Genomic DNA, 18,640 nt, shown 5'->3' with positions numbered 1-18,640 from the left:
AAGCAAGGGTTTAAGCTTGGGGCAGTTGATACATCTCCGTCGTATCTACTTTTCCAAACACTTTTGCCCTTGTTTTGGACTCTAACTTGTATGATTTGAATGGAACTAACCCGGACTGACGCTGTTTTCAGTAGAATTGCCATGGTGTTGTTTTATGTGCAGAAAACAAAAGTTCTCGGAATGACCTGAAACTCCACGGAATATCTTAGAATAAATCATAAAAAATCCTCACCAAAGATGAAGACCAGGGGGCCCACACCCTGTCCACGAGGGTGGGCGGCGCGCCCCTCCCCCCTGGGTGCGCCCCCTACCTCGTGGGCCCCCTGGTGGCCCTCCGACGCCAACTCCAACTCCATATATTGGCTTTCGAGGAGAAAAAAATCAGAGAGAAAGTTTCATTGCGTTTTACGATACGGAGCCGCCGCCAAGCCCTAATCTCTCTCGGGAGGGCTGATCTGGAGTCCGTTTGGGGCTCCGGAGAGGGGGATTCGTCGCCGTCGTCATCATCAACCATCCTCCATCACCAATTTCATGATGCTCACCGCCGTGCGTTAGTAATTGCATCATAGGCTTGCTGGATGGTGATGGGTTGGATGAGATTTATCATGTAATCGAGTTAGTTTTGTTAGGGTTTGATCCCTAGTATCCACTATGTTCTGAGATTGATGTTGCTATGACTTCGCTATGCTTAATGCTTGTCACTAGGGCCCGAGTGCCATGATTTCAGATCTGAACCTATTATGTTTTCATGAATATATGTGAGTTCTAGATCCTATCTTGCAAGTCTATAGTCACCTACTATGTGTTATGATCCGGCAACCCCGAAGTGACAATAATCGGGACCACTCCCGGTGATGACCATAGTTTGAGGAGTTCATGTATTGACTATGTGTTAATGATTTGTTCCGGTTCTCTATTAAAAGGAGGCCTTAATATCCCTTAGTTTCCAATAGGACCCCGCTGCCACGGGAGGGTAGGACAAAAGATGTCATGCAAGTTCTTTTCCATAAGCACGTATGACTATTTACGGAATACATGCCTACATTATATTGATGAACTGGAGCTAGTTCTGTGTCACCCTATGTTATGATTGTTACATGATGAACCGCATCCGGCATAATTATCCATCACTGATCAGGTGCCTACGAGTTTTCCATATACTGGTTATCGCTTATTTACTTTCCCGCTGCTACTGTTACAATCACTACAAAATACCAAAAACATTACTTTTGCTCTCTTTACATTTGTTACCGCTACCACCACAACCATACTACTTTGCTACTAAACACTTTGCTGCGGTTACTAAGTTTCCAGATGTGGTTGAATTGACAACTCAGCTGCTAATACTTGAGAATATTCTTTGGCCCCCCTTGTGTCGAATCAACTAATTTGGGTTGAATACTCTACCCTCGAAAACTGTTGTGATCCCCTATACTTGTGGGTTATCAAGAACTTATCTGAAGATGAAGCCCCCGGCAACTCTGGTTCGCCGTGGGTGAATCTTTGCTGCAACCACCGGCAATACTGGCTTGTCGGGGTCTAGATGCTGGTCTGTCTCTCTTCTCTTTTTCGTCCTCAAGTGATCCGGCAAGGATACCTGTGAGTCCTGTGAACCAAAGAAGATGAAAGAACGACAAAGAGACGCACACTCGACCTCTAAGCTAGGCGTTAGTCGCCGCTAAGCACTATCAACCCTAACCAAGGACGAGACTCGACCTAGCATGCATGCTATGACTTAGGGCGCCAACGCTTCATTTATTTATGCTCAGGGTCTGCGTCTGGCTTTGTACAAAGGGTTACATGCATCATCGGCAATGCTTGTACAAAAGGTGGCTTGCCGGGGGCCTGGCAAGCCGCACCTCACAGGTAAAACTTGCAAAGATGCTCAATGTTCCAGGAGTTACTCACCGGAACGGCATTTTCGATCTCCAAGCGGACTGCGCCGGGCCTGGTGACTCGTATTACCTGATAAGGGCCTTCCCACTTTGGCGTCAACTTGTTGGAATTCTTGGCTGATTGAATGCGCCGAAGAACAAGGTCGCCTTCCTCAAGGCTTTGGGCATGAACCTTGCGGCTATGGTAGCGGCACAAGGCTTGCTGGTAGCGTGCTGCTCTCACAGTCGCCCAAAGACGATGTTCCTCAAGGAGCATTGCGTCGTCTTGCCGCAGTTGCTCTTGCTCAAGCTCATCATAAGCGAGCGTTCGAGGTGACCCGTATATGAGTTCAGTGGGGAGAAATGCTTCTGCCCCGTATACCAGGGCAAAGGGTGTCTGGCTGGTGGCTTGATTTGGCGTCATCCTGATCGACCAAAGAACCGTCGGCAGCTCATCAATCCAGCGCCTTCCACTCTTGTGCAGCCTGTCAAAGGTCTTGGTCCTTAAGCCTCGCAGTACTTCAGCGTTTGCCCTCTCAGCTTGACAATTGCTTCCTGGGTGAGCAACAGAAGTGAAACAGACTTTGCTGCCGAGGTCTTGGATATATTGCATGAAGGTGCGGCTTGTGAACTGTGTGCCGTTGTCGGTGATGACCCTGTTGGGTACACTAAAACAGCACACTAGTCCCTTGAAGAACTTGACGGCTGACTGAGTTGTGACCTTCCTCACTGCCTCCACCTCCGGCCACTTTGTGAACTTGTCCATTGCAATGTACAAATACTCAAAGCCCCCGACGGCGCAGGGGAAAGGGCCCAGTATGTCGAGCCCCCAGACCAAGAAGGGCCAGGAGAGAGGAATGGTTTGAAGGGCTTGAGCTGGCTGATGAAGCTTCTTTGAATGGAACTGACACGCTTCACACCTGGTAACTAGTGTCGTCGCATCCTGGAGGGCGGTGTGCCAGAAGAAGCCTTGCCGAAATGCCTTGCCGACAAGGGCCCTTGACCCGATGTGGGATCCACATATGCCTCCGTGTATCTGTGCCAACAGCTCTAGTCCTTCCTCCCAAGGGATACACTTCAATTTCACACCATTCGGCCTCTTTCTGTAGAGCGACGGGCTACTTTTTCCGCTTCTTCCTGCTCTTCAGGAAGTTCCCCTGTTTGGAGGAATCGGACGGTATGCTGTGCCCACGCTGGAGCCTGAGGCTCGACGGCGAGGACTAAAGGCATTTCCTCCGCTATAGGGGCGGCTGTCTCGATGGCAAGAGCTTGACGCTCCGTCGGAGCTAGCCGTCCCGTGGCGGGCTCAGTGTCCCCGGCAACATCCTTGCCGGCGGCTCCGGGGAGCTCGGCGGGAAAGTACTTGTCGGGTCCTGATTTCCTCCTTTTGTTCTGCTCTGTTGATGGATCAACGTATGGCTGAGTTAGCTGGAGCACAAAGGTACCTGGTTCCACAGGTAGCTTGAGGGCAGCGTGTTTTGACAGGTAATCGGCGATATCGTTCTCCGCTCGGGGAACGTATTCAGCCTGTATACCGGTGAAACGCTCTTCCAACTTTCTCACTTCATCGACGTAGGCCTTCATCAACGGGCTCTGGTAGTCCTTGTTGACTTGCTTGACGACGAGCTGCGAGTCGCCCCTGACGATGAGCTTCTTGATTCCGAGGTCCGCCGCGATCCTAAGACTGGCAAGCAGCCCTTCGTACTCTGCTGTATTGTTTGTTGACACCTCCCTGGGGAAGTGCATCTGGATCACGTACTTGAGGTGCTCTCCGGTGGGCGCGACAAGCAGTACGCCAGCCCCGGCGCCGTGTAAGGAGAAAGCTCCATCAAAGTACATGATCCAACTGCAACTTGCCTCCTTGCCGGGGAGAGCAGTCTCTTGGGCTTCTTCGTCAGGTGTTGCGGTCCACTCTACAATGAACTCCGCCAGGACTCGGCTCTGAATCGTCGAAGTACTTTCAAACTTGAGGCCAAAGCTGGACAGCTCCAGTTCCCATTCCACAATTCTTCCCGTTGCATCTGGATTGTGCAATATCCGTTGCAGAGGGAGGCGAGTGACAACAGTGATCTTGTGTGCCTGGAAGTAGTGACGGAGCTTCCTCGAGGCCATAAGAAGGCCGAAGAGCAGTTTCTGCATGCCGGAGTACCTTGATCTACCTCCCTGCAGGAGGGAACTAACAAAGTAGACTGGGTGCTGCATCATTTTCTTCTTCGGTGTCACTTCAACTGGCAGTGTCGTCTCTGCATTGGTGGTGTCGGGCTCTGTCGCTGCCATTACCTCGTCGTCAACCTGTCTCTGCGCCACTAGTGCGGCGCTTACCACCTGGTTCGTTGCCGCCAGGTATAGCAGCAATGGCTCCTGTGGTCTATTCGCAACTACTGTTGGCGCGGAGGAGAGGTACTTCTTCAAATCTTGCAATGCTGCTTCGGCTTCTGGCGTCCACTCCATCGGACCCGCCTTTTTCAGGATCTTGAAAAAGGGAAGGGCGCGCTCGGCAGACTTGGAAATGAATCTGCCCATGGCCGCGACGCAACAAGCAAGCCGACGCACATCCTTGATTCGCTTGGGTGCTTCAATCTGCTCTATAGGTTTGATCTTATCCGGATTGGCCTCTATTACACGCTATGATACAAAGAACCCGAGAAGCTTGCCGGACGGGACGCCAAAGACGCACTTCTCAGGGTTCAGCTTGAGGTTGATCTTGCGCAGGTTTGCAAATGTTTCTTGCAAATCCGGTATGAGGCTTGCCCTGTCCTTGGTTTTGACCACTATGTCATCCATATAAGCATCCATATTTCTATGGAGCTGGGGTTCAAAACCAATCTGGACCGCCCTTGCAAACGTCGAACCAGCACTCTTCAGCCCGAAAGGCATTCGCATGAAACAATACGTACCACATGGGGTGATGAATGATGTTTTCTCTTCGTCTTCTCTTGTCATGAAGATCTGGTGGTAGCCGGAGTAGGCGTCGAGGAATGACAACAGATCACACCCAGCTGTGGAGTCAACAATCTGGTCGATGCGCGGCAAGGGGAAGGGGTCCTTAGGATAAACCTTATTGATATCTGTGTAATCAATACACAACCTCCACTTCCCATTAGCCTTGCGCACTACGACCGGATTGGCCAACCACGTTGGATGGAGCACTCCTCTTACCAAACCCGATGCTTCCAGTTTCCGGATCTCCTCTGTGATGAACTCTTGTCGTTCCAAAGCTTTCTTTCTGACCTTCTGCTTGACGGGCCGCGCATGAGGACAGACAGCAAGGTGGTGCTCAATCACCTCCCTGGGAACGCTCGGGATGTCGGAAGGTTGCCATGCAAACACATCGACATTCGTCCGCAGGAAGGTGACGAGCGCGTATTCCTATTTGTCGTCAAGGGTGGAGCTTATGGTGAAATCCGCTCCCGTGCCGTCCTCATTGACAGAAACCTTCTTGGTTCCCGGCGGTATGGCCCTAGGCTTCTTGTTTCCGCCAGTGGAGCTCTCTGGCACGTCCTCGACGAGAGCGCTACACTCCGAAGAGATGCACTGTCCGGAGTGGGTGTCCGAGGTCTCACCTGTCTTCTTCTTCTTCTTCCCTCCCGGGGTCCCAGTGGCAGGAGCAAGTGCCCTAGTGGCGGCTGCTACTGCAACTGCTTGTTGGTATAGTTGGTCAACGCAAATCAGTGCATCTTTCTTATCGGAGGGGATGGTGATGCTCGTCACAGGTCCTGGCATCTTCAGGGTGTTGTAGGCGTAGTGTGACACCGCCATGAACTTGGCCAGCGCTGGGCGGCCAAGGATCCCATTGTAAGGCAAGGGGATCTTGGCAACATCAAACACGATCCTGTCCGTCCTGTAGTTCAGATTGCTTCCAAAAGTCATGGGCAGCGTGACCTTTCCCTTAGGTTGGCTTCTTCCCGGGTTGACCCCCTAAAACGTGCCCGTCTCTTCGAGGTCTCCATCAGGAATCTGCAGTTTCTCGATCACGGCAGGCGAGATCAAGTTCAGACCGGCCCCGCCATCGACTAGCATCTTTGTCACCTTGAGGTTGCGTATTGTTGGTGAAACCAACAATGGCAAGCACCCGACCGCAGTAGTGCGATCAGGGTGATCCTCAGTGTCAAAAATGATAGGTGTGCTGGACCACTTCAGCGGCCTTTGGGCATCAAACGACGGCTCTGCCGCTGTCATCTCTCGCGCCCACTGTTTAAGCTGGCGGTGAGAAGTATGCAGCCAGGCGCCACTGTCGACGCACATGGCCTCTGTAGCTTTCTGAAACTCTTGGTCGCCGGATTCGTCGTCCTCTTCATGATCGTCGTCTTCCGGATTTTTGTCAGGGCCCCAGGCGGGCCTCTCCTGTTGTTTATCCTTGCCGCGACAGCCTGCCTGGCCGCCACGCTTCTTGCCGGACCCCTCAGCACCGTCTTGGCCCTTCTCCTTGTCCCGCCTCTCATATTCAGCCCTCTGCTTCTCAGCGAGGAGCTCAACCCGTTGGCAGTCTTGGAGAGCATGGCCTTTGGTGTGATGGATCTTGCAGTATCGCTTGTCAGAGTTTCCTGGCTTCTCGGCAACCGCCAAGGCCCGACAGGCGACACATCCGGCAATTTCCTTGCCGGGGTCATCTGCCTTGGTTTTCTTGGTGGAGCTGGTGTCACCATATCCCTCGATGGCAAGCACAGCTTTACCTTTGCGCTTTCTGTTGCGGCGCTGGCCCTTCTTCGCCGGGGCGGCAGTATCTTCATCCGAGGAGTCGGTTTCCACGCCGGCATCTTCGCCGGGGTACTTCCTTCCCTCTTCATACCGGGCACATCTGTCAGCAAGAACATAGAGTTCTGCTACATCTTTCACCTTGTTCATTGCCAGCTCTTCGCGCATCTTGCAGTTACGCACGTTCTGATGGAACGCGCTGATGATGGCGGCAGGGTGAACATCTGGGATATTGTACTGTATCCGGCTGAACCTCTGTATATACTTGCGGAGACTCTTGGCTCCCTTTCAGGGAATGACGTGCAGGTTGCTCGCTTGGCCATGGGCTTGGTGGCCTCCAGTAAAGGCGCCCACAAACTCATGGCACAAATCCGACCAGGAGGAAATAGAGTCTACCGGCAAGTGCATCAACCACGACATGGCGTTGGGTTTAAGAGCCAACAGAAAGTAATTCGCAAGCACCTTATCGTCGCGGGCTCCGGCAGCTTGCATCGCAATGGTGTAGATGCTGAGGAACTCGGACGGGTGGGTCTTGCCGATGTACTTTTCGCCCACGTCAGGTTTGAAGGTGCGGTGAGTGGGCCACTGGAACTGCCGCAGCTCACGGGTAAAAGCCAGACAACCTACCTCGTAAGGTAGGCCTCCAGGGCTCTCTAGTGCCGGGTGGTTCACAGCAGGCCCTGCTCGCCTGTCTGACTAGTGGCGCGCTCCGCGCCGGCGCTCGATAGTGGTTCGAGCGTCTTCATGTTCTCGTTCCCGAAGGACTTGGCGCTGGTCACAGTGGGTCCGTGGGTCGGACGATGCTATGGAGATTTCGTTGCCTGTAACGTCGCGATGGGCTGGCGTCCGCGGTACCGGGCGAGGAGGAGGCGAGCGCATCGTGGTCGCGGCGCCGCCGGCTTTCCTGCCACTGGTGCGTGGGACTCCGTCGGAGCATCGACCCGAGGGCTCCACCAGACTCGGTTCGTCTTTGTTGTCCACCGCAACCAGGCTTCGGATAGTGGCTCTTCATTCGTCAGTTTCCCCGTACTGGGAGGAAAATTGAGGAGCAACTGCGCGCGCCAGGGCTTCTGCTGGCGTTGGTGGCAGCGAAACCTGCACGGATCGTGACGCGCTTTGACTTCTGACCATGTCAGAAGGAGCTCTATCACGACCCCGCGGTCGCATGCCATCTTCACCAGCGCCTCGGCGAGCGGGTAGGTCTTCTACCTCCCAGGAGTGGCGCTCGGGGCTCTTCCCGCGGCGACGCCCGGGGTCTTCGGTGTGATTATGCCATTCGTCGCGCGCCGCTTGAGAGGAGCGCGCCGTCGGCGCTGGTGTGGGAGTCTTGGAGGCCCTCACATCGCCTTCGGGCGGGGTGGCAGCGATCTTGGAAGGCCCCACGCCACCCATGGAGGCCCTGGCTCCGTTTTTGGATTTGGCGGCGTGCGGCCCGTTACCAGGCGCACAAACATCACCGCCTCCCAAACTCCGGCTGCTGGGACGGTGTTGGTGTTTGCGAATGGTGCCCCGGGTCTTTTCTGCGACCGGTCCGCTGCTTGCCCGCGTCGGGACAGGATGTCCGGCTTCCGACGGGCCAACCGCCACCGTCGTCTTCTTCTTGGGCGCCATGACGATGAAGAAGCGTCGAACTAGCTGCTAAAGTCGATTCTCACAACTACGCCCCCTACCTGGCGCTCCAAAGATGTCAGTGGGAACGACACCTATGGGATCACAAGAATCCCTACTACGGTTGCGGGGTGCGGGGTCGTGAGAAGAGCGGATCAAACAGATAGTACACGATTCGTTTATCCAGGTTCGGGCCGTGGGGATGCGTAAAACACTACTCCTACTTTGGTGGATTGTATATTTGTGTTCTTGAGCTAGCTATGGGGCGTGAGGAGCTCCAAAGAGCCGAATCCCCCTCCTGGTCGCCTCGGGCCTCCTTTTATAGGAAAGGGGTTGCCATGGTGGCACACAAGAGGTGAAAAAAGGGTATAGTGATGTGAGGTTATCCCTCGCATTACATGACAATGTGCATTTAATGCGTCTTGCCCAGGTGTCCTTGCTTTATCGGGGACGGGGGAGAGACCCGTCTCGTCCGTCGCCACTCCCTCTCATGTCGACACGCGCCCTGGCTAGCGGCGCCCGCGGTGCCATCTAGGCAGGTAGGCAGCTGAGGTGGTGCAGTGGTGGGTCTCCACGAAGATCTGCATGTCGCCACGCAGGTGCCTGCCCAGCTGGTTGGGTCGGCAGCTGCATGCGAACGGCGGTAGAGGTTTGACTGGCATGGGCCTGATGGTGGCCCTACGGGTGTTCTTGGCAAGGGTCTTGCCGTGGCGCCTGTTGTCATCCCCGGCAAGGCTCTTGCCGGGGGCCTTGTGGTCCTCCTTGGCAGGGATCCTGCCAGGGATCATCTCCTTCTAAAGGGTGTATCTGATCTTGAATGTCTTCACAAAGATCTGCAAGCCACCATGGGGATGTGTCCTGAATCCTTGCCCCATGGGGGCAGTGGACTCAAGGGTGACTCACTCCGTAGGTGTGGGGCGAGCTGCCATGGCAAGTGTCTTGCCGGGTTTGCTAAAACCGCCTCCCGGCAAGGATCTTGCCGGGAGGGTCCTCTTCGTCCCCTTTGCTCTTTGTGGTCTTGATCTTGGCGTCGTTCTGCTTCTTCTGAGCTTTGGCCTTACCTTGGCTCACCTCCCTTGCCTTTCTCAGTGTGGTGGTGCACGTGGCTCAGACTGCCCGTGCACAGTTATAGGGGTACAAAAAGCATACCCCTCTTTTTGTACACCGACAGTGCATCACGCATTGTTGATTGGAAATTATATAAATTTCTTGACATGGATTTAGACTTTATTGAAAAATAGTTTTTCAGTAAAGGACTTGGGAAATATAGTCCTTGTATTTAACATAATAATATATGGTGATAGTAATGTCTAATCAGGCTTAGCCAAAATACATGTTAACAAAGTACTAAAGCAGTCTAGTATGAAAAATATCAAGAAGAGTTTTCTTGTCAAAGTCACATGGAAGGAGTTCTCAGCAAGAATTCAGAATCTTGAAATACTGATGAGTGAAATGCATGATTTCAATCACACTTGTGTTAATTCCATGGTATGTAAACAACTAGATAAGGCTTGTACTCCAAGTAAGTTGTGAGTAAAGTTACCTGAATGGTCAAATTGTTGATCATAGGACAATAGTGAAAATGTCATTGAGTACTAACGACATGTTTCTCACACACACAGAAAATGAAGAGATTGATGTGAGGAGTTTACGTGAATACATGCTTGATGTAAGTAGTACATCAACAAAAATCTTCAATCGGTGCTCCAAGCGAATTTTTTGATTTCAATTAAATGATTTGTGTGGCACAGTAAGCTAGAATTGGTCCAATAAAGTTAGTATGGTGAATTCTATAACAGAAGGCTGAGTATATTGTTGCTGTACAAGCAACAATAGAGGGTGATGAGTCAAAGGTTCATTTATGAACTTAGTACGTGTGACGACCCGAGACCGACGCTCCACATGACTTCTAGTTATTTCGTTGCTGCCATGTGTTTTATTTGCTTGTTGCATTTCAACATGTCATCATGTGCATTGCATTCACATGTTTTCATAAAACTTGCATCCACTCATAGTTGACATCTTCAGCCCACGTCCAGCCTCCCCACCGGCCCGGCCCATGAGTTAAAATTTGCCAAGCTATACTCTAAAATAAACATGGTACTCAACACATGTTTTGTTTTGAGGAGTTCAAGCATTCTGCATCTTGCATCCTAAGTGTAGTTCTTTCTATCTCATCTGCTTGATGATTTCCTTTCGTGTTTGATGATTCACAACTTTTCAAGAGTGAAATATTTTAAACCCACCATTTTCAATTTGTCACGAGATCTTTTCAACCCATCAATTTCTTCATTGGTGTTATCATGGTACAGATTTCACTTAAAGCCTTCCCTAAGGAATGTTGCTAATTGTTGTGTCTATCGATAATCCAAGTTTCCTCCTATTCTCGTGGTAAAAGACTATTTTCATCTCTTTGGTGCTCTCAATCAAATCTATGGTTTCTGTTAGTGGCCGTTTTTCACCTCATAATGTTGAGATGTTTCCATAAGCCCACTACAAGCTTATTCTTTTCGCTCTTGGTTTTCCAACAACTTCGTTCACTCCTTCTCTACAATGATGCTTTCCAAGTACATTTGTGGAAGAAGTTTTCATTTTCTTCTCTGTCCTTTTATACCAACAATCTAGCCTCTATTCTTTCGTTCCGGAGGCATTGTGATGTTACTCTCTTCGACTCATCATCTCATTTTATCAAGATCATGTTCTTTTCGTGCTTATTCATTTATCATGAGTGTTTTGTTCTCATTCATGTTCTTTCATTTTATTAAGTCTTGAGCCTCTTTTCAACTGGAGTGCTGCCCGAATTCTTTTATTTTTATTCCCTGTCCAGCTTATTTTAACCGGAGTGGCTTCAAAATCTATCGTGTCCCCTAAGCTCTTAGTTCTCATCATATTCCTTGTTCCTCTTATCCAACCGACTGTTTGCAATCTTGTTCGTCTCCGTTGTATTCTTTCTTTCAAGTTGTTCAACCTCTAAAAGTTCATGGTTTCACTCATTTGTCGAAGAAGCAACTTAGTTTTACCTCTTATCTTCCTCTTCCGTTTTCCATCCCTAGATCTCAGGGCAAGATCTCTTGTAAGTGGAGGAGAGTTGTGATGACCCGAGACCGACGCTCCAAATGCCTTTCGGTTATTTCGTTGCCACCGTGTGTTTTATTTGCTTGTTGCATTTCAGCATGTCATCATGTGCATTGCATTCGTATGTTTTCATAAAACTTGCATCCGCTCGTATTTGCCGCTTCTTCCTTGTCTCTATTGACCTCCTATAAAATCAACCGGACCGCGCTCTTCTCTGAGCCCATAAAACACCTTTATCTCCATGGACTTTTGTCAGACCCCTCGCATGCGTCCGAAACTTACCCGAACCCGACCCACTCAGTCATCACCGTTGGATTCGTATCATCCCCAGACATTCCAAAATATCTTCGGTTTCTTTAATGAACTTCCTAGCCTATTTATTCCGGGCCATCCGATTACGATCGGAGGGACCATATAGCCCCTAAGCTAATCCACCTACTATATAACCAGACCAAACCCTAAAATCTAGGGAGATGTCCCATCCGTCCCATCTCGCACCGCCGCCACTTGGTGTCGATGTCCCTCGGGATCCCCTCTTCTTCCTCGAGCCAACCACCTACCACATCCCTTCCTTCCTACCTAAATTCCCCACCAAGCAACCTCCTGTGCTGCCACCCAGTCGACCACAGCTCGATCCATCTATCCATCCATCCACCAATAGGGCTAGCGACCCAGCGCCTCCTCACGCCCGCACTCTCGAGCGAGGCAGCAACAAGTGCCCCTTGTCCTGGAGTGCCTCGGCCCTCGCGTTCCTCCTCCCGCCAGCGACCAAAGCCTTCCAGGACCCCACCGAACCTCCCTTTCTTTCTTCCTTCTTCCCCTCTCGTTTTACCTCTCATGTGCCCAACTCCTCTCTCTCACACACAGGGACCAAGCCATGGCCGCCGCCGCCTCATGGAACCCTAGCGCCGCCCAAACCCCCTCACAGACGGCCACTCAAGCAGGTCCCGTCGGACCAGATCCTTCTGCCCTTCTCCTATTCGTCTCCCCTATGTCTCTCACCCCTCTTGTTTTCTCTCTGACTTGGAGCAAACCAACGACGCCGCGCCCAAGCTCCTCCGTCCGCGCTGCCATTTGCCCAGATCCGGCGCGAGCGGACCGGGTCCACCCATCTTCGTGTTCCTGGCACTGCCGGAGCCCCAAGTCCTTGCGTCCCCGTTGTTCCCATGCAGAACCCTCCTCGCCAAGTCCCTCACTGCGCCACCTCCCTGCTTTGCTCTGGCATGAGCAGGACGACGAGCGCCTGATCGATTTGGCCGCGCCCGTTGACCGCGAGCATGGCTGGGCCACAGCCGTATCGCAGCTGCAAGGCCCAGCCCGCGTCCAACCTCCCCACCGGGCTGGCCCATGAGGCCTGGTTAGCATCAGATCCAGCGCCCTCACCATGTGCACTGTTGGGCCAGCTAGATTTGGCCCGATCTGTTTTCCCCTGCTGCGAATTTAGACATTATCCAGAGACTACCAGTTTTAAAGAAAACCCCTTGCACTTTATGCATTTAATATCTCACAAACCATGCATCGAATTAAAATGATTTATAGATGTAAAATTCTTACAACTTCATGTAGTTTCATAATATCAAACATTCATCCATGTTTAAAACGTTTAAAATTGTTGTTTGCATTAAGTTGCCTAAATGTCATGTTAAAATGGTTTATTTCATAACTAATTAATTGTGGCTTCGAATTAAATAAACTTTATATGTAAATGGAGTGGAAAATGCATAGATTAACATTGTGCACTTTATTTTCCTGTTTAACAACTCTAAAATGTGATGTAGGGCAGAACATTATCAACTTCGAAATATGCATATGGGGATTTTCCGGAATTGTTGTTCGTTGTTTCGGCCTCATTTAAACTTGTCTAGATAGGTAGTTTGATTATGCTTCACCCCTTGCCATGTTTAACAACATACATAAAAAAGAGCGAACTAAATAATTCGAATCTGGTGTTTCATCAATATGCAACTCATTGCATATTGAGCTCCACTGAACTTGTAGTATTGTTTGTTGCACTTTGCCATGCCATGCCTCATTAGACATGCATCATACTTGATTGTGCATCATGCCATGTTTATGCTTGTTGGTTTACCATGTTGTTTGCCTCTTTCTGGTGCGCCATTACTAGCAAATTGTTTTTTTTCAAAACTATTAATGCCGCACCAGGGCACAGTGCGCCATTACTAGTTTTAACTAGCAATGGTGCACCACATGCTCTGTGCGCCACTACTAACATTTTTTTTACTTTTTTTCAAAACTAGAAATGGCACACCTTTGTGAAGTGCGCCATTACTAGTTCAAACTAGTAATGGCGCACCACAACCATAGTGCGCCACTACTAACAATTGTTTTTGCAAAACTAGTAATGGCGCATCCCTAACTGGTGCGCCATTAGTAAGCAGGGTTACTAATGGCGCATTTTTAGGTGGTGCACCATTAGTAACCTGAGACCATCTAGATATTTTGGACAACCACCTACCACACTCACTTTCCCCACTTCATTCTCTCCACATCCTCCTCCAAGCTTGTCTCGGCTACCTCCTCCTCCTCATCTCATTTGCACCATAGATTCACCCAAATTAAGTGGTTAAATTACCTTTTTTGATAGGTAAGTAAGGGGAAAGCTTTCTTTATGTTGTAGATCTACTTTTTTCTCCCTCCAACAATCTGCACATGCACTTTTTATGGCCTAGCTAGATCTACATATGTTTGTGGAGTTGCACATGTTTGTGGTGTTGCATATATGTTTGTGTTTGCAGGTACCGGTATTGAAATGCGATAGTTGCCAATATTTTGCCGGAATGTTGATTCATTTCCGTTTTGGCGAGAATTTGGCACTATGAATTCTTTTTGGTCCTATTTTTAGGCAAAGTCATGCCAAACTTTTTCTTGGTTCTAAAATATCATTTTGCTCTACCCCGCAGGCGACCATAGTCCGCACGATGACCGAAGGCATCGTGAATATGTTTTTGATCTCTGCAAAGGCCGAGATGCTTCAAAAGAACGAGACAGAGATAAGATGCCCGTGTCGAAGATGCAAGATGAAGAGCCTTATTGCAGCCCCAAATTCTGAACAGGTGCGGGACCACCTGCTCTTATGTGGTTTCATGGATGGCTATCAGTGGAAAGGTGATGAAGATGACTATGAAGTCGTCCATGGGGGCCAGGCAAGAAATGAGGAAGGGTAGCATGACAACCACTTCGGTGAGGGCGGGCGAGAAGACGAAGAATCTCCAGGACATGATCACGATGGTGATGCTGTACACAGTCATCATGTAGAAGATGCCAGACATGATGACGAGGAAGATCAAGATGAAGGTCATGATTATCAAGATGAAGATGCCGGAGGAGACGATGATGGACCATCGATGGGCTGGGTGCAGGACCCTCATATTCAAGAGCTGATTCTCAAGCAGACGGATAACGCAAGAGCTACCGCCCGAGAGAAAGCCAAGCTGGATCAACTGGAGATAGACGCGGTTACTCCATTGTATGAAGGATGCAGGCCCGAGGATACCCGCTTGAAAGTAATGCTCATGGCTCTGGAGATGAAGGTAAAATACAAAATGACCGACGCATGCTTCGACGAGAGCATGTCATTCTGGCACGAACGTCTTCCCAAGGGGAACAAGTGCCCGACTAGTTTCGAGGAGGCGAAGAAAATCATGTGTCCTCTGGATTTACCGCACGTGAAATACCATGTGTGCATGAACAATTTCATCATTTATCGAGACGAGCACGCGGAGTCTACCATATGTCCGGTGTGCGGCGTCACTCGATACAAGAAGAGGAAGAAAGCTCCTCGAAAAGTGGTGAGGTACTTTCCAATCACTCCTCGTCTATAGCAGTATTTCGTGGACCCTAAGCTGGCAAAGCTCCTGCGTTGGCACACGGATAAGGAGGAGAAGAAGCGAGAAGATGACAGAAATGATCCAGAGATAAATAAACAAGACAAGATGTTGAGTCACCCTAAGGATGCGAGCCAGTGGGAAGCGTTGAACTTTGAACACTTAGAATTTGGGGCCGATCCAAGGAACATCGTACTAGGAGCGAGCACCAATGGAGTCAATCCGTTTGGCAGCCAGAGAAGCACACATAGCACCTGGCCTGTGTTTGTGTGGATGTACAACCTTCCCCCGGGTTGTGCATGAAGAGGAAGTACATTCACATGAGTATGGTAATTGAAGGGCCGAAACAACCAGGGAACGACATCAATCTGTATCTGGGGCTGCTGAAAGAGGAGCTAGACATGCTGTGGAAAATGCCAGCCAATACGTGGGACGCCGCAGAGAAAGAATATTTCCCTATGAGAGTCACACTGCTCAGGACGGTGCACGACTATCTCGGTTACGGATATCTCGTGGGGCAGGTGGTCCACGGATTTTCTAGATGTGTCAGGTGCATGGATGACACAACGTATCGCCAGCTCAATAGAGATCCCGGGTCTTTGAAATCCGTGTTCATGGGACATCGAAGGTGGCTTCGCGATGATGACCCATGGAGAAAACTCAAGGATCTGTTCGATGGTGAAACCGAACCCGAAGACGCCCGCGTACGAGGAGCGGCGAGGAAATAGACGAGCTGTTGAAAAATTGGAAAGATTGCCCACTGCCGGGAAAGAAGCAAAAGGCGCCAGAGCCGGGAAAGAAGTGAAAGGCGCCAGAGCCGCTACTGAAGGTATGGAAAACGAGGTCTGTTTTCTGGGACGTGCCATACTGGAAGATTCTCCGTGTGCCTCAGAGCCTTGATTTCATGCATATCACGAAGAACGTGTGCAAGAGTCTGCTTGGTACCCTTCTCAACATGCCAGAGAGGACCAAAGATGGGCCGAAAGCAAGGGCAGACTTGAAATCAATGGGCATCAGGGAGGAGCTTCACGCTAATGATGATGATGATGATGATGAGGCGAAGCAGGACACGAAAAGTCGTCGCAAAGGCAAAAAGGCCAAGAAGACCGGAAATGACTACCCTCCCGCGTGCTTCACTCTAAGTCAGGAGGAGATCAAGCAGTTTTTCACCTGCCTCGTATGAGTAAAAGTTCCTTACAGTTACGCAGGGAAGATATGCAGATACCTAGACTCAACGAAGCAGAAGTTCAGCGAGATGAAGTCTCACGACTGTCACGAGCTGATGACGCAGATACTTCCAGTTGCAATCCGTGGGATCATGGACGCACAAGTCCGTGAAACGCTATTTGGCCTATGCAACTTTTTTGACGTCATCTCTCGGAAGTCGGTTGGTGTGAGGCAACTCAAAATGCTACAGGAAGAGATCATGGTGATACTATGCGAGCTTGAGATGTACTTCCCGCCTGCTTCTTCGACGCTATGGTGCATCTGCTGGTCCATATCGTGGAGGATATCATCCAACTCGGGCCGACGTTCCAGCACAGCATGATGCCGTTCGAAAGGATGAATGGTGTCATCAAAGGATACGTTCGCAACATGTCATGTCTAGAGGGAAGCATAGCCATGGGCTTTCTGACCGAAGAGTGCATCTCCTACTACACGAATTATCTAGGCATCGAGAACCCCATTGGTCTGCCCGTCAATTGGCACCTCGACAGGCACGCTGGATGGGGTCACCGCGATGGTCACCGTGAAATGCATGTTGACTTCGAGGGTCAACTCGCCGACTTTGAAAGAGCAAATGTAGTCGCGCTACAACACATATACGTGGTCGATCCTTGGGTGGTAGAGCACAAAACCATTATTGAGAATACGTACTATGACCGAGGCCAACAGAGGACGGATGGAGATATAATCAAAGAGCACAACTCATGTTTCATGCGTTGGTTCAAGGAGAAGCTTCTGTCGTACCCTTTACATGACGATTCTTCCGCGGAAGAAAAACTCATATTCGCCTTGTTATAGGGTGTCGAGCACAACCTTATGACCTATGAGGCGTATGATATCAATGGCTACACATTCTACACCGAGGACAAGGACATGAAGAGCGATCGTTATCAGAACTCCAAGGTAACGATGGAATCCTACACCGGTAACGACAAGGACAGATACTACGGAAGGATCAAGGAGATCTGGGAGCTGAGCTACACTGGAGAGAAGGTCCGAATGTTCCGTGTCAGATGGGACAAGAGCGTCCTAAAAGAAGATCGGTATTTCACCACCATGGTTATACCCAAAGCCAAATCCAAGACCACGGGCGCAAACGTCACCATGAAAAATGAGCCATGGGTACTGGCTTCCCAAGTGGACCAATGCTTCTTCATTATCGACCCATCAAAGCCCAGTCGTGTTGTCGTGAGGAGAGGTAAAAGGAAGATCATCGGAATGGATGGAGTTGCCAATGAGCAAGACTTCGACAAGTACGGCGACCCAAAGATGGAACATGATGACGACGATGAAGTGCCATACACCACAAGAAGAAGCAGGACCACCCTACCTAAAGGACGTCCGTTCCACAGAAGAACTCCATTTGCGAAAAAGAAGGGAAAGAAGATTGTGAAAAGATAGCTAGCTAAGATCGATTGTATTTAAATCATAATCTTCATTTCTTGATTGTAATTTGACATATTGAAATGATATTTCTTCTGTTCTAGTCCTCATGAATATGTATTTATGTTTATTATGGTAATGAATTTCTAAATCACAAAAAGTATTGAATTTGTTAATATTTTTTGAACTCATGAATATTTTTAAATTTCATGGGCAGGTTTTGAATTCATGAATATTTTTTCAAATTTGATGATATTTTTTCACATTCATAAATGTTTTACCAATTCACAAATGGGTGCAACTAAAGATCCAAAAAAACAAATTTGATGATATTCAAATAACAAATTTGATGATTTTTTCAAATAACAAATTTGATGATATTTTTTCATATTCATAAATATTTTCAAATAACAAATTTAATGATATTTTAAAAAAATTATTACTATTTTTATAAAAAATATTACTGTTTCATATTCATATTCATTTTCTAAAAAAATTATTAGATGCAACAAAAAATATTAATAAAAATTTCTAATGGCGCTCCTCTAGGTGGTGCGCCATTGATATCCAAAAAAAGTTACTTATGGCGCACCGCTGGGTGGTGCGCTGTCGCTATCCAAAAAAAAAGTTACTTATGGCGCACCGCTTGGTGGTGTGCCATTGCTATCCAAAAAAAAGTTACTTATGGCGCACCACAAGGTGGTGCGCCATTGCTATCCCTCCCCCGACTAAAATCCCCAATCTCCGATCCACAATCTCACATCTCTCTCAGCCACCCCCCCCCACTGCGCCGCTGCCCCGACCCACTGCGCCACCGCCCCTACCTGCGCCGCCGCCCCCGCGCCTGCGCCGCAACTACCATTGCCCTCCACCAGACCTTCGCCGCCGCCCCAAACCTTCCCACCGCTAGCGCCCGCGACCACTTTAGACCAC

Source organism: Triticum aestivum, chromosome 4A (genome assembly GCF_018294505.1).
Source record: "Triticum aestivum cultivar Chinese Spring chromosome 4A, IWGSC CS RefSeq v2.1, whole genome shotgun sequence".
NCBI lineage: Eukaryota > Viridiplantae > Streptophyta > Magnoliopsida > Poales > Poaceae > Triticum > Triticum aestivum.
The sequence above is the reverse complement of the archived record's forward strand: the minus strand, read 5'-3'. Positions refer to the sequence as shown.